At 46.2% G+C, this 10,000-nt stretch overlaps 1 protein-coding gene across 1 annotated transcript in view; it reads right to left on the reverse strand.

The window, feature by feature from the left end:
• Positions 1–10,000, reverse strand: part of LOC125037853 (nonsense-mediated mRNA decay factor SMG7-like) — a 13,456-nt gene that overhangs the window by 1,708 nt on the left and 1,748 nt on the right. The gene's annotated exons all lie outside the window — the stretch shown is intronic.

A 10,000-nucleotide genomic window follows, 5' to 3' on the forward strand; every position in this document is an offset into this window, starting at 1 on the left:
TTGGTTAATCCGTGTCTACTTGAGTTGTGTGTTAATAGTTTAGGCCGTGCAGTTGAAGAGCAGCGACTTGTTGAAATACACGGGAGGACCCTCTGCAAAAGAGAGAAAAGCGCATTATTTTCTACAAGGCGGATCCGCTTCGACCCCTACAGCTGTGGACGGCTCTACGACTGGAATCTTGTAAAAGAATTTGATTAACGAATCGCCGGCATGTAAATCATATGTTAATTTCCTACGAGCTAGAGAAAGCGCAACTTCCCAAATGCTAAGCGAGACACATAAGCAGAAGGAATCGCCGCTATAAGTAATTATGTGACCTTTCCCTTTCCTCCCGTTCACAAAGGAAGCCGTTTGCATATCCTCTCGCTGGACCCTTCCTCGACCCCCACCCCTCCTTCAACAGGGACTGATCAGCCCCCGAGAGACAACGGACTTCCCTGCCCCTGACAGCTGATACCTAGCGCCTCTGGACTTACAACTAAAGCATACCATTGGTACAGCTCCATGCGGTTAGTGAGGTGCACACAGTTTGGAAGAAAAAAAAAAAAAAAAAAAGGCAGAAGGCATTATACCTAACATAGGGGAGATAAAATCTATGGCCCATTATGTAATCTTCGCCTCCAGCATCACTAATCCCTCCCGTCTCCTCACATCGCGGTACAGTCCCCTCACAGCCCAGGCACTTCCAATAAAACACAGACAAAAGTAATGCAAAACACCCTCAGCGGCGCGCGGGCCTCCACCCCGTCTTTGTCCTACATTCATATATATATATATATATATATATATATATATATATATATATATATATATGCAATATATGACAATAATAATAATATCAAAATAGTGATGATGATGTTATTAATAACAATAATACTAATATCATTATTAACGTTATTTCTACTATTATTATTATTATTGTTATTATAAAAAAATATAATAATAACATTAACAACAACAATAATACTACAGCTATTGAATATAACAATAATAATAATATTGATAATAATAATGACAGTAACAATAAGCATAACAATAATAATAACAACGATAATCATTATCATAATAATAAAAATAATAATAATAATAATAATGATAATAATAATAATAATAATAACAATAACAATAATAACAACAACAACAACAATAATAATAATAATAATAATAATAATAATAATAATAATAATAATAATAACAATAATAATAAACATGATAATAATAATAATAATAATAATAACAATAATAATAAAGATAATGATAATAATAAGGAAGATAATATTAATAATAATAATAATAATAATAGTGATAATAATAACGATAACAATAATAACAACAACAACAACAACAACAACAACAACAATAATAATAATAATAATAATAATAATAACAATAATAATAACAATAATAATAAACATAATAATAATAATAATAATAATAATAATAATAATAATAATGAATAAGATAATGATAATCATCATTCTGATGATGATGATGACAGTAATGATAATGATAATGATATTATATAACTATTACTGCTACTACTACTACTATTATTAGTAATAACAATAATAACAACAACAAAAATAATAATAACAATAATAATGATAAAAATGAGATGGATAACAATAATAATAATAATGATAACAGCACTGAAAAAAAATTATGATAATAATGTTAGTAATAATAATAATGATTATAATAGAAATGATGATGATAATGACTATGATAGTAATAATAATAACAATAATAAGACATTATTATCACTATCACCATTCTTAATAACACCATCAGCAACAACAACAATAACAATCATCATAATAGACTATTATTATCAATATTGTAGTAGAAAAAACCACAGTGCAAAAACTAGATTTATTGAAAGTGAGACAGCAGTTTGGAAATCCATCTGGATTCCTTCCTCAGGAATCCAGGTGGATTTCCAAACTGTTGTTTTACTTTCAATAAATCTAGTTTTTGCACTGTGGGTTTTTCTACCACATTATCAACACGGAAGAGTGTTTTACTATTCATTATCAATATCATTAGCATCATTAGGACTACTAGTATGTTTGAGACAACACCAGCATAAATTAAAACAAACTAATAAAAGCAATAATGACAAGGGACCAGGTGCTCGCCCCCACGCCCCCCGACCAAGACTGCAGCGAGCGGCCGGACCCCTCCTGCAGAAACCAAGCGCCCTTCATTTCCCATCCTCATCGAGGCTTCCAGGCAGATCCCGCTCGCCCTTCCAGGAACCACCTTGGCACTGCCTTCGACACCAGTATCCCGACTGTCGCCGCGCATCCCCCTGCGTGAGAGTGCCCATACCTTAGTCCAAGGCGCTCTCCTGGCGTGCATCGCCCCCAGCACTTGTCTCCCAAAGGCGTCACTGCGGACCCGCCTTCGCGCCCGCCCTCACGCGCCCCGGCCGCCGCAGCCTCGCACCTCGACTCCTTTTTCCGAGCGCCGTCCAACCGCACCCCCCCCCCCCCCCCGCCTCCATTCCCGCCGCCGCAACTCCCGCGGACACCCCCCCCCCCCCCCCCATCAGCATTCTGTGCTCAGCCGCTCGCAGCCTCTCGAGCCCGACGCCAAAATCCCAGATAAAGATTTATGGGTCTCCTCACCAAAAATGGCCGCGCCGAGGAAGTCGGTTTTTTAGAGCCCGGACGCCCGTGCTCGCCTCGGCCGCATCATAAATGATTTTTGCCGCAAATCGTGTAATCTGATAGAGCGGCTGGCCGGGCAGGACGCTCAGCCGCCGCAGGGCCGCGTCCGCAGTCCTCATGCACGTCCGTTCGTATGCACACAGCAACTCCATGTGGAGTGTACGCAGATAAGCGCAATTGCGTATACATGTGCATTCCGCAAATTAGCAATATCAATAAATCTGCTAAACACACAGATCACGTGAGATGATTAAGTTCCGGCATCCTGCCCTCCTCCCTGGCACTGGCCGCCGCCGCCCTCGCCAGCCACGTCGTCCGGCGCCTTCCCCGGACTCATCCCTCGCCCTTTCACTGCGCTGTCACTTGCGTCAGACTAATTGCACGGCCACAGGTACTGCCGGCCGCCGCTCCTGCTTTTTGCCTGCTCGGAAGGAATTGTTCTGACCGTCAATTTTCAGCCGAGTGTTGCGTGCGTCATGTTGGCGCTCTCGGTGTTCAGTTTGTCATGGCAACAGCACATTACGGATGTTGGCTTTTTGCAACTCTGACGGCGCTCGGCTCGGGAGGACTTCTTGCGGCGATGCCTGGGACTCGTGACATAATGGCACACACGGACGGACAGGAAGAAAGAGGGCGGGAGGAAGAGAGGGAGGGAGAAAGAGGGAGAGAGAGATGTGTGCGTGTGTGTGTGTGTGTGTGTGTGTGTGTGTGTGTGTGTGTGTGTGTGTGTGTGTGTGTGTGTGTGTGTGTGTGTGTGTGTGAGTGTGTGTGTGTGAGTGTGTGTGTGTGTGTGAGAGAGAGAGAGAGAGAGAGAGAGAGAGAGAGAGAGAGAGAGAGAGAGAGAGAGAGAGAGAGAGAGAGAGAGAGAGAGAGAGCGAGAGAGAGCGAGAGAGAGAGAGAGAGAGAGAGAGAGAGAGAGAGAGAGAGAGAGAGAGAGAGAGAGAGAGAGAGAGCGAGAGAGAGAGAGAGAGAGAGAGAGAGAGAGAGAGAGAGAGAGAGAGAGAGAGAGAGAGAGAGAGAGAGAGGGAGAGAGAGAGAGAGAGAGAGAGAGAGAGAGAGCGAGAGAGAGAGAGAGAGAGAGGGAGAGAGAGTCATAAATGAACTCAAAGCCATAAGTAAAGAAACGTCAAGTTTTATTCGCTATTTTGTAGCGGAATAAAAAAAAAAAAAAAAAAAAAAAAAAAAAAAAAAAGTTAATAATAGCAAAGGAATTAACAACTGAATACCAGAGAAATCCGAAAAGGTTCGTTATTATGCCAATAATCAGAAGATAACGAGAAATTCAGCGTGTTTTGTGTACGAGAGATAAGCATAAATTGTTTCAGTATAAAGACCAGCTGGCGATAAAATATATTTTCCATAGAAGAAACAGCACATATTATAGAACATTTGAATTTGTTTAAAAAAGGGGGGGAAAAGAAAAAAAAAACATCGTGTTCAGGTTCAGAGAATATTCTGGAACTGGAATAAGCATCTGAAAATGAGTCTTGGAACTGTTCACACTCCTGTTTCACAGGAACGCCGGTCGAATTAACTAAACAGACAACATGAACATCGCTAATCGCTGGTGTGAGTTACGAGCCCCTGTCGATTTTATTTTCTAGTTTTTTTGTTTTTTTGTTGTTTTTTTTTGTGCCATAAGTCGGGAGATTCACGGCCAAGCAGGCTTCTAATACCACTCGTAAGCCTTCTCTGTGTCGAGTAGCTTTCCCTTCGTTACACTGTCCTTCCTTCCACTTTTCCTCACTTGAACAACGTCACTCACGCACCGGGCTCACTCACCCACGCACCGGGCTTACTCACTCACGCACCGGGCTCACTCACCCACGCACCGGGCTCACTCACCCACGCACCGGGCTCACTCACTCACGCACCGGGCTCACTCACCCACGCACCGGGCTCACTCACTCACGCACCAGGCTCACTCACTCACCCACCGGGCTCACTCACTCACGCACCGGGCTCACTCACTCACGCACCAGGCTCACTCACTCACGCACCGGGCTCACTCACTCACTCACGCACCGGGCTCACTCACTCACCCACCGGGCTCACTCACTCACGCACCAGGCTCACTCACTCACGCACCGGGCTCACTCACTCACTCACGCACCGGGCTCACTCACTCACTCACGCACCGGGCTCACTCACTCACGCACCAGGCTCACTCACTCACTCACACACCGGGCTCACTCATCTGCCGTATTTCAGCGCCTCAGTTCACGCCTTTCAAGTCATATTTGTTTAAGCATTTACTTTTTTACTATGGCTGATTAAAAACAGAACACGGGATGGGTTGTGACTAGCTCACGGCAAACATGTGCGCACGTGCGATCATGCACAAGCATACGAAGTGCATGACACACCCATGGCATCACGCTGAACACACATTCACACACACACACACACACACACACACACACACACACACACACACACACAAGCACACACACACACACACACACACACACACACACACACACACACACACACACACACACACACACACACACAATTACGCACACACACACACACACACACACACACACACACACACACACACACAGACACACACACACACACACACAATTACGCACACACACAAGCACACACACACACACACACACACACACACACACACACACACAAGCACACACACACACACACACACACACACACACACACACACACACACACACACACACACACACACAAACACAATTACGCACACACACACGCACACCACAAAGCGCAATGAGTCGCCGTTCCTCAGCGCCGCCTCCAGAGCCTCACATGTTGATATCAAAATCCCCAATTAAAGCTCGCGGCCATAAATCAGTAATAAGTCCAAGGCCGCGGAATAAATCAGAATTGCGCGCGTCTCGGAGCCTCTTCTTAGCGGCGGAGAGCGCGGCCGTCCCTCACTGCGCCCGCGGCACGAAACTCACGCCAGCAGGAGTCATTAAGCAAACAGTCTCATTTTTCCCCGACTTATCGCTCGCCTTTACGACGACCCGGGACCGCTTACGCCCGAATTATTACCTGCCTTCTTAATTAAATGCCTGGAAACGAATGCGGAGGAGGGAATCTGATTGTATCGCCATCGCCGCTTCCCTCCCTCCCTCCCTCTCTCACTCCCTTCCTCCGTTCCTCCCTTCCTCCAGCCAGTCCCTCCTCAAGTCGCCGCAGCCTTCCCTTCTCCCTTCCCTCCTCACGGTCCCTTCCGTCTACCCTCCTTCCTTTCTTACGGACTCTCCCCTTCTCATGGCCCCTCCCTCCCTCCCTCCCTCCCTCCCTCCCTCCCTCCCTCCCTCCCTCCCTCCCTCCCTAACTTCCCTCGCTATCTACCCCATTCCCTCCCCCCCCCTCCTTCCCCTCTCCTCCCCCCTCTTCCCCCCTTCGAAGGCGGACCCCAACACAGTCTCCTCTTCATCTGCAAGCCTGGCGTGGTGTATCGCCCGCGGCCGCTCTCCCCTCTTAATCTCTAGTGTCATTTTAATCCCCGTCCCTTTACGCGAGATGCTTAATTCTATCCTATTTCTTCGCCCCTTCTTCCATCTCATCTCCTTCAGAAAATTGTTATATGAGCAGCGCGGGACGAAAACGCGCGTTTTCCCCCTGCCTTACAATTTCCTTCACGCTGCAAGTTGCCTCGGACTCTCAGGGACTTTCGCCTGGGAGTGTCTCTCGCCCGAGTCCCTCAGCGGAGTCCTTCGGAGGCCTGAAGACGCTCCGTGGACCCTGCAGCCAAGCGTCCGCCCCCTTGCTGCAAGTTCCATCACGTCACGAGCCCCTCCGCTGCGCAGGATTCCTCGCCGGTCCTCATAGTCCTCATTCCTGATCCTCTCCTGCAGCCAAACCAGGTGTATTTTGACTGGTTCTTATCAGCTGACCTATGCAAACGGGCTATTAAAAGTTCTCTTATCTCTGGTGATAAACATCAATTTCCTGGAGTTCTGACGCGAATTGCGATTCTTAACTGATAGTTTTTGCGCCAGCTGCTATCGTTCACACAGCGGCCATTATAGCAATAGGGACTGATTGCTTTTTAATGCATTTGAAAGTGAATTCAACCGTGCCTTTTATATTCGGTGCTTGCCTGTTTATATTGTTCGGACATTCTCCAATCATCTGCATGTATCAGGTCTCACGATTACTGTCTCGCCGACATTAATCTGATTTTATTGTTATCGATGTATTTATTCTTACTCGCACGTGCTAAGCGGAGGCCTTTGAAACAAATAAACATCACAAGTCCTTTTGAGATTCGTAGGAAGCAATCGTCCCTTCGCGGATTCCATTTCGGCGTCTATGAATACCATTTCAATTGCGATTTCCACGCCACAAGAAGAAATAGCATTTATGGATTTATTCATAAGATCTGTCCGGTTTTGACCGCCGCTTCCAACTGTCAAGCTCTATCGGCCGCCTGTCACGTGACAAGACGGAGCATTTGGGCTGAAGTTCTCGTGGGTTCTCTCTCTTGCTGCGGGGACGGCTGTCATGGCGGGGGTCAACGTGAAAGCCGTTGATCTTCTATAAATATATAAACGATCTACCACTTACAAAGCCGAACAGCGTTGCTTCGTCTGCTCTATTAAATCGACCCCAGCCAACAATAAGAGTTGTGTAATGATTTAGCAAACCGCATCTCAATTGAGGATACAAATCCTTCATCACGGTTAGTGTGAAGGTCCATGATACTAAGATTATTTTGCTCTCCTTCACGTTCCTGTTCTCAATTAACCCCATTCTATAAAACGCAGATCCAGCACAGCATAGCAGGATTGATATATTACTTTATTGTAGGGTATTTGACGGGTGCTCTTAAGCTGCACTGGCACTGAAGTCCACCATACAAGCATGCTGATCTTTTCTGTGAGTCGAGGAGCTTCTTGCCAGCGATGCTGCTAAATGGTCTCGCTTGGCGTTCGAGCCCTGCGTTCACACCTCACGTTCCAGCGTTGGCTGTACTCTCGCTGGGCTTACGGAACAGCTCCCCTTCGCGGTGTTCCACGAAGCCCTCGGCCAGGTGCTCCTCACAGGCCGGCTTTGTGCCTCGGGTGGATGCTCGTGGCCGGCGCGCCAGATCACGATCGGCGGTCACCTGACAATTAGGGCGAGCGAGGGAGCGAGGGAGCAGGTCCCGACCAATAATCCACAAATATGCCCGCAGTAAACGAAACAAGTGGGAGTTTTAAGACCTCTTGAAGCGGGATTTTATGTGCGGTGTACAGCAGTGGCCGGTTAATGTGGACAGGCTGAGGCGACGCCCCTTCAAAGGATGCGAGGCTATGGTTGGGCGCTCGGCGCGGCGGAGGGGGGGGGGGGGGGGGTGCTGACCGGAGATAAGGAGGGACATCAGGGCGAGAGAAGATAACGGCGCTGCGATATCAGTAAGAATGTGTATCTCTCAGAAAAAGCATAAGAGGCAATGAAATAGGATCCAGAGTGCGGCTGACTCACCAGCCCTCTGCTGGTGAGGACGCAAAGTAAACGAACGAAATTTAGATTCTCGTCAGCGAACGTAAATAAAAATATAAAAAGGAATTAAGGGAGAAAAACAAAGGCCAGGAATTAACGCCGAGCGACGCGCCCCTTGCTGTCTGCTTTGGCCGGTAAGTTTTGTAGCGTAAGTGTACACTGGTGTTAACAGGAGTCTTAAATACTATTAACGAGTGTCCCCCATAAACACGATGATACATTCTCCGCGCGCAAGCCACAATGACCAGTACTTGCTGCGAGCGTAAGGGCGGGTTTTCACAGCTGTAGGTCCCGACTGTGAACTTAACGAGGCAATCAGAAAATCACCACTCTTACAACTACCAACAGTAATGCCGCTATATTGCATATACGAGACTTTTAGAATACGAGATGGCCCGCTATTATTCAAACTCCACAAGGCGCTGTATGGATAACTATAACAATTTCTATGCGCGCCGGCCAGCCTCCCGTCAGCGTTCTATCCCGAAAGGCAACGAAGCCGAAGGAAAAGCCGAGGCGCCTCACGGCCAAGGCGACGGCGTTTCCCTCGCATATTTAGCGACTGATACCGCGCAGCTTAAGAAATGAAAGTCGTTCAAATCTACACCTCGAACTCGAAGTCTCGAAGATTTCAAAAGCCTGTTAGACTTAAATAATGGCTTATTCTTCATGTTAAGTATACAAACAGACTCTTACGCGGTAATGTTGATATTCTTTATTAGGTACTAAAGACAGAGCCGGAAAATCAGATGAATGTCTGGTCCATTTATTCTGCTGGGAACATTCACAAAACTTTAGTTCTTCAATTAAAATTCAAGATATCACGTTAATCCCCCGTTTTATACATCATTACAGAAGACATAAAGAATAAAAGAAGCAATAATTCTTCGTTGATTTTGGGATAGCAGTTCATCAAGGAAGACTTAATATCTAAATGTCTGTGTTTCACTTTATCTCAGATTGATTTACTGCCAACATTACCACATAAATGGCACTTTACGGCATTCCCTTTTTGGTCGCTTTTAAACTCCTGCTAAAAAAAGGGGAAAAAAGTTATGCTTCCTGGGGCTTCAAATCATTTCGATTATATTGCACGTTCGTTCTGTACCTTTTCTCGATCCGGCGTCTCTGCGCCAAGAACAGCCGCGAGGCCTTTGTGTCGGCATCTCATTACGGACCTTTGTTTCCATTACGAACGAAATAATTACCCGAACGAGCGCCGGCTCTGCTCAGCGCCTGATTAACCTTTCTGGCAAACCTGTCCAAAACAAACCATCCAAAAGCCTCTGGAAAAATCTCGGACGAGTGCCAATTGCAGCCAAACCTTAACTTTAGGACGAAATAAATCAGACGAAATGTGAACGCGTGAATGACATTAAGTGAGAACCATACGCACTATCTGGCCTACCATCACCCGGGCTTTCAACAGTCGCAACAGCAGTGCAAGATAACTATCGCAAGCCTTGGTCAGAGGGCGGTCGAGATCCAGCCGCCCCTTGCAAAATTTGAGGGCGAGAGCTCTGCCACTCGCTAAGTGGCGTCCAAAGGCCCGAGACAATGCTAATGCCATCCCTCCGAGGATTCTTAAAGTAAACAAAGTCTCGAACATATCCTCCAATCCTGGGCTGGTCGGCGGCTTTCCGAGACAAGGGAAAAGCTAAGAAATTTCTTTTATCTGCGGCATTCATCAGTAATACAGCAAGAAACCTTAGATTGCACACATTCGCTCTTAACAAGGTAGACACCTTTTTTTAAACAAAGTAAAATGTTCCATAATTTGTGTTGTTTCTTCTATGGAATGTGTGATGTATTTTATCACCAGCTTCGCCCATTTGCCAAACTCT

This window comes from Penaeus chinensis, chromosome 24 (assembly GCF_019202785.1).
Source record: "Penaeus chinensis breed Huanghai No. 1 chromosome 24, ASM1920278v2, whole genome shotgun sequence".
Taxonomy (NCBI): domain Eukaryota; kingdom Metazoa; phylum Arthropoda; class Malacostraca; order Decapoda; family Penaeidae; genus Penaeus; species Penaeus chinensis.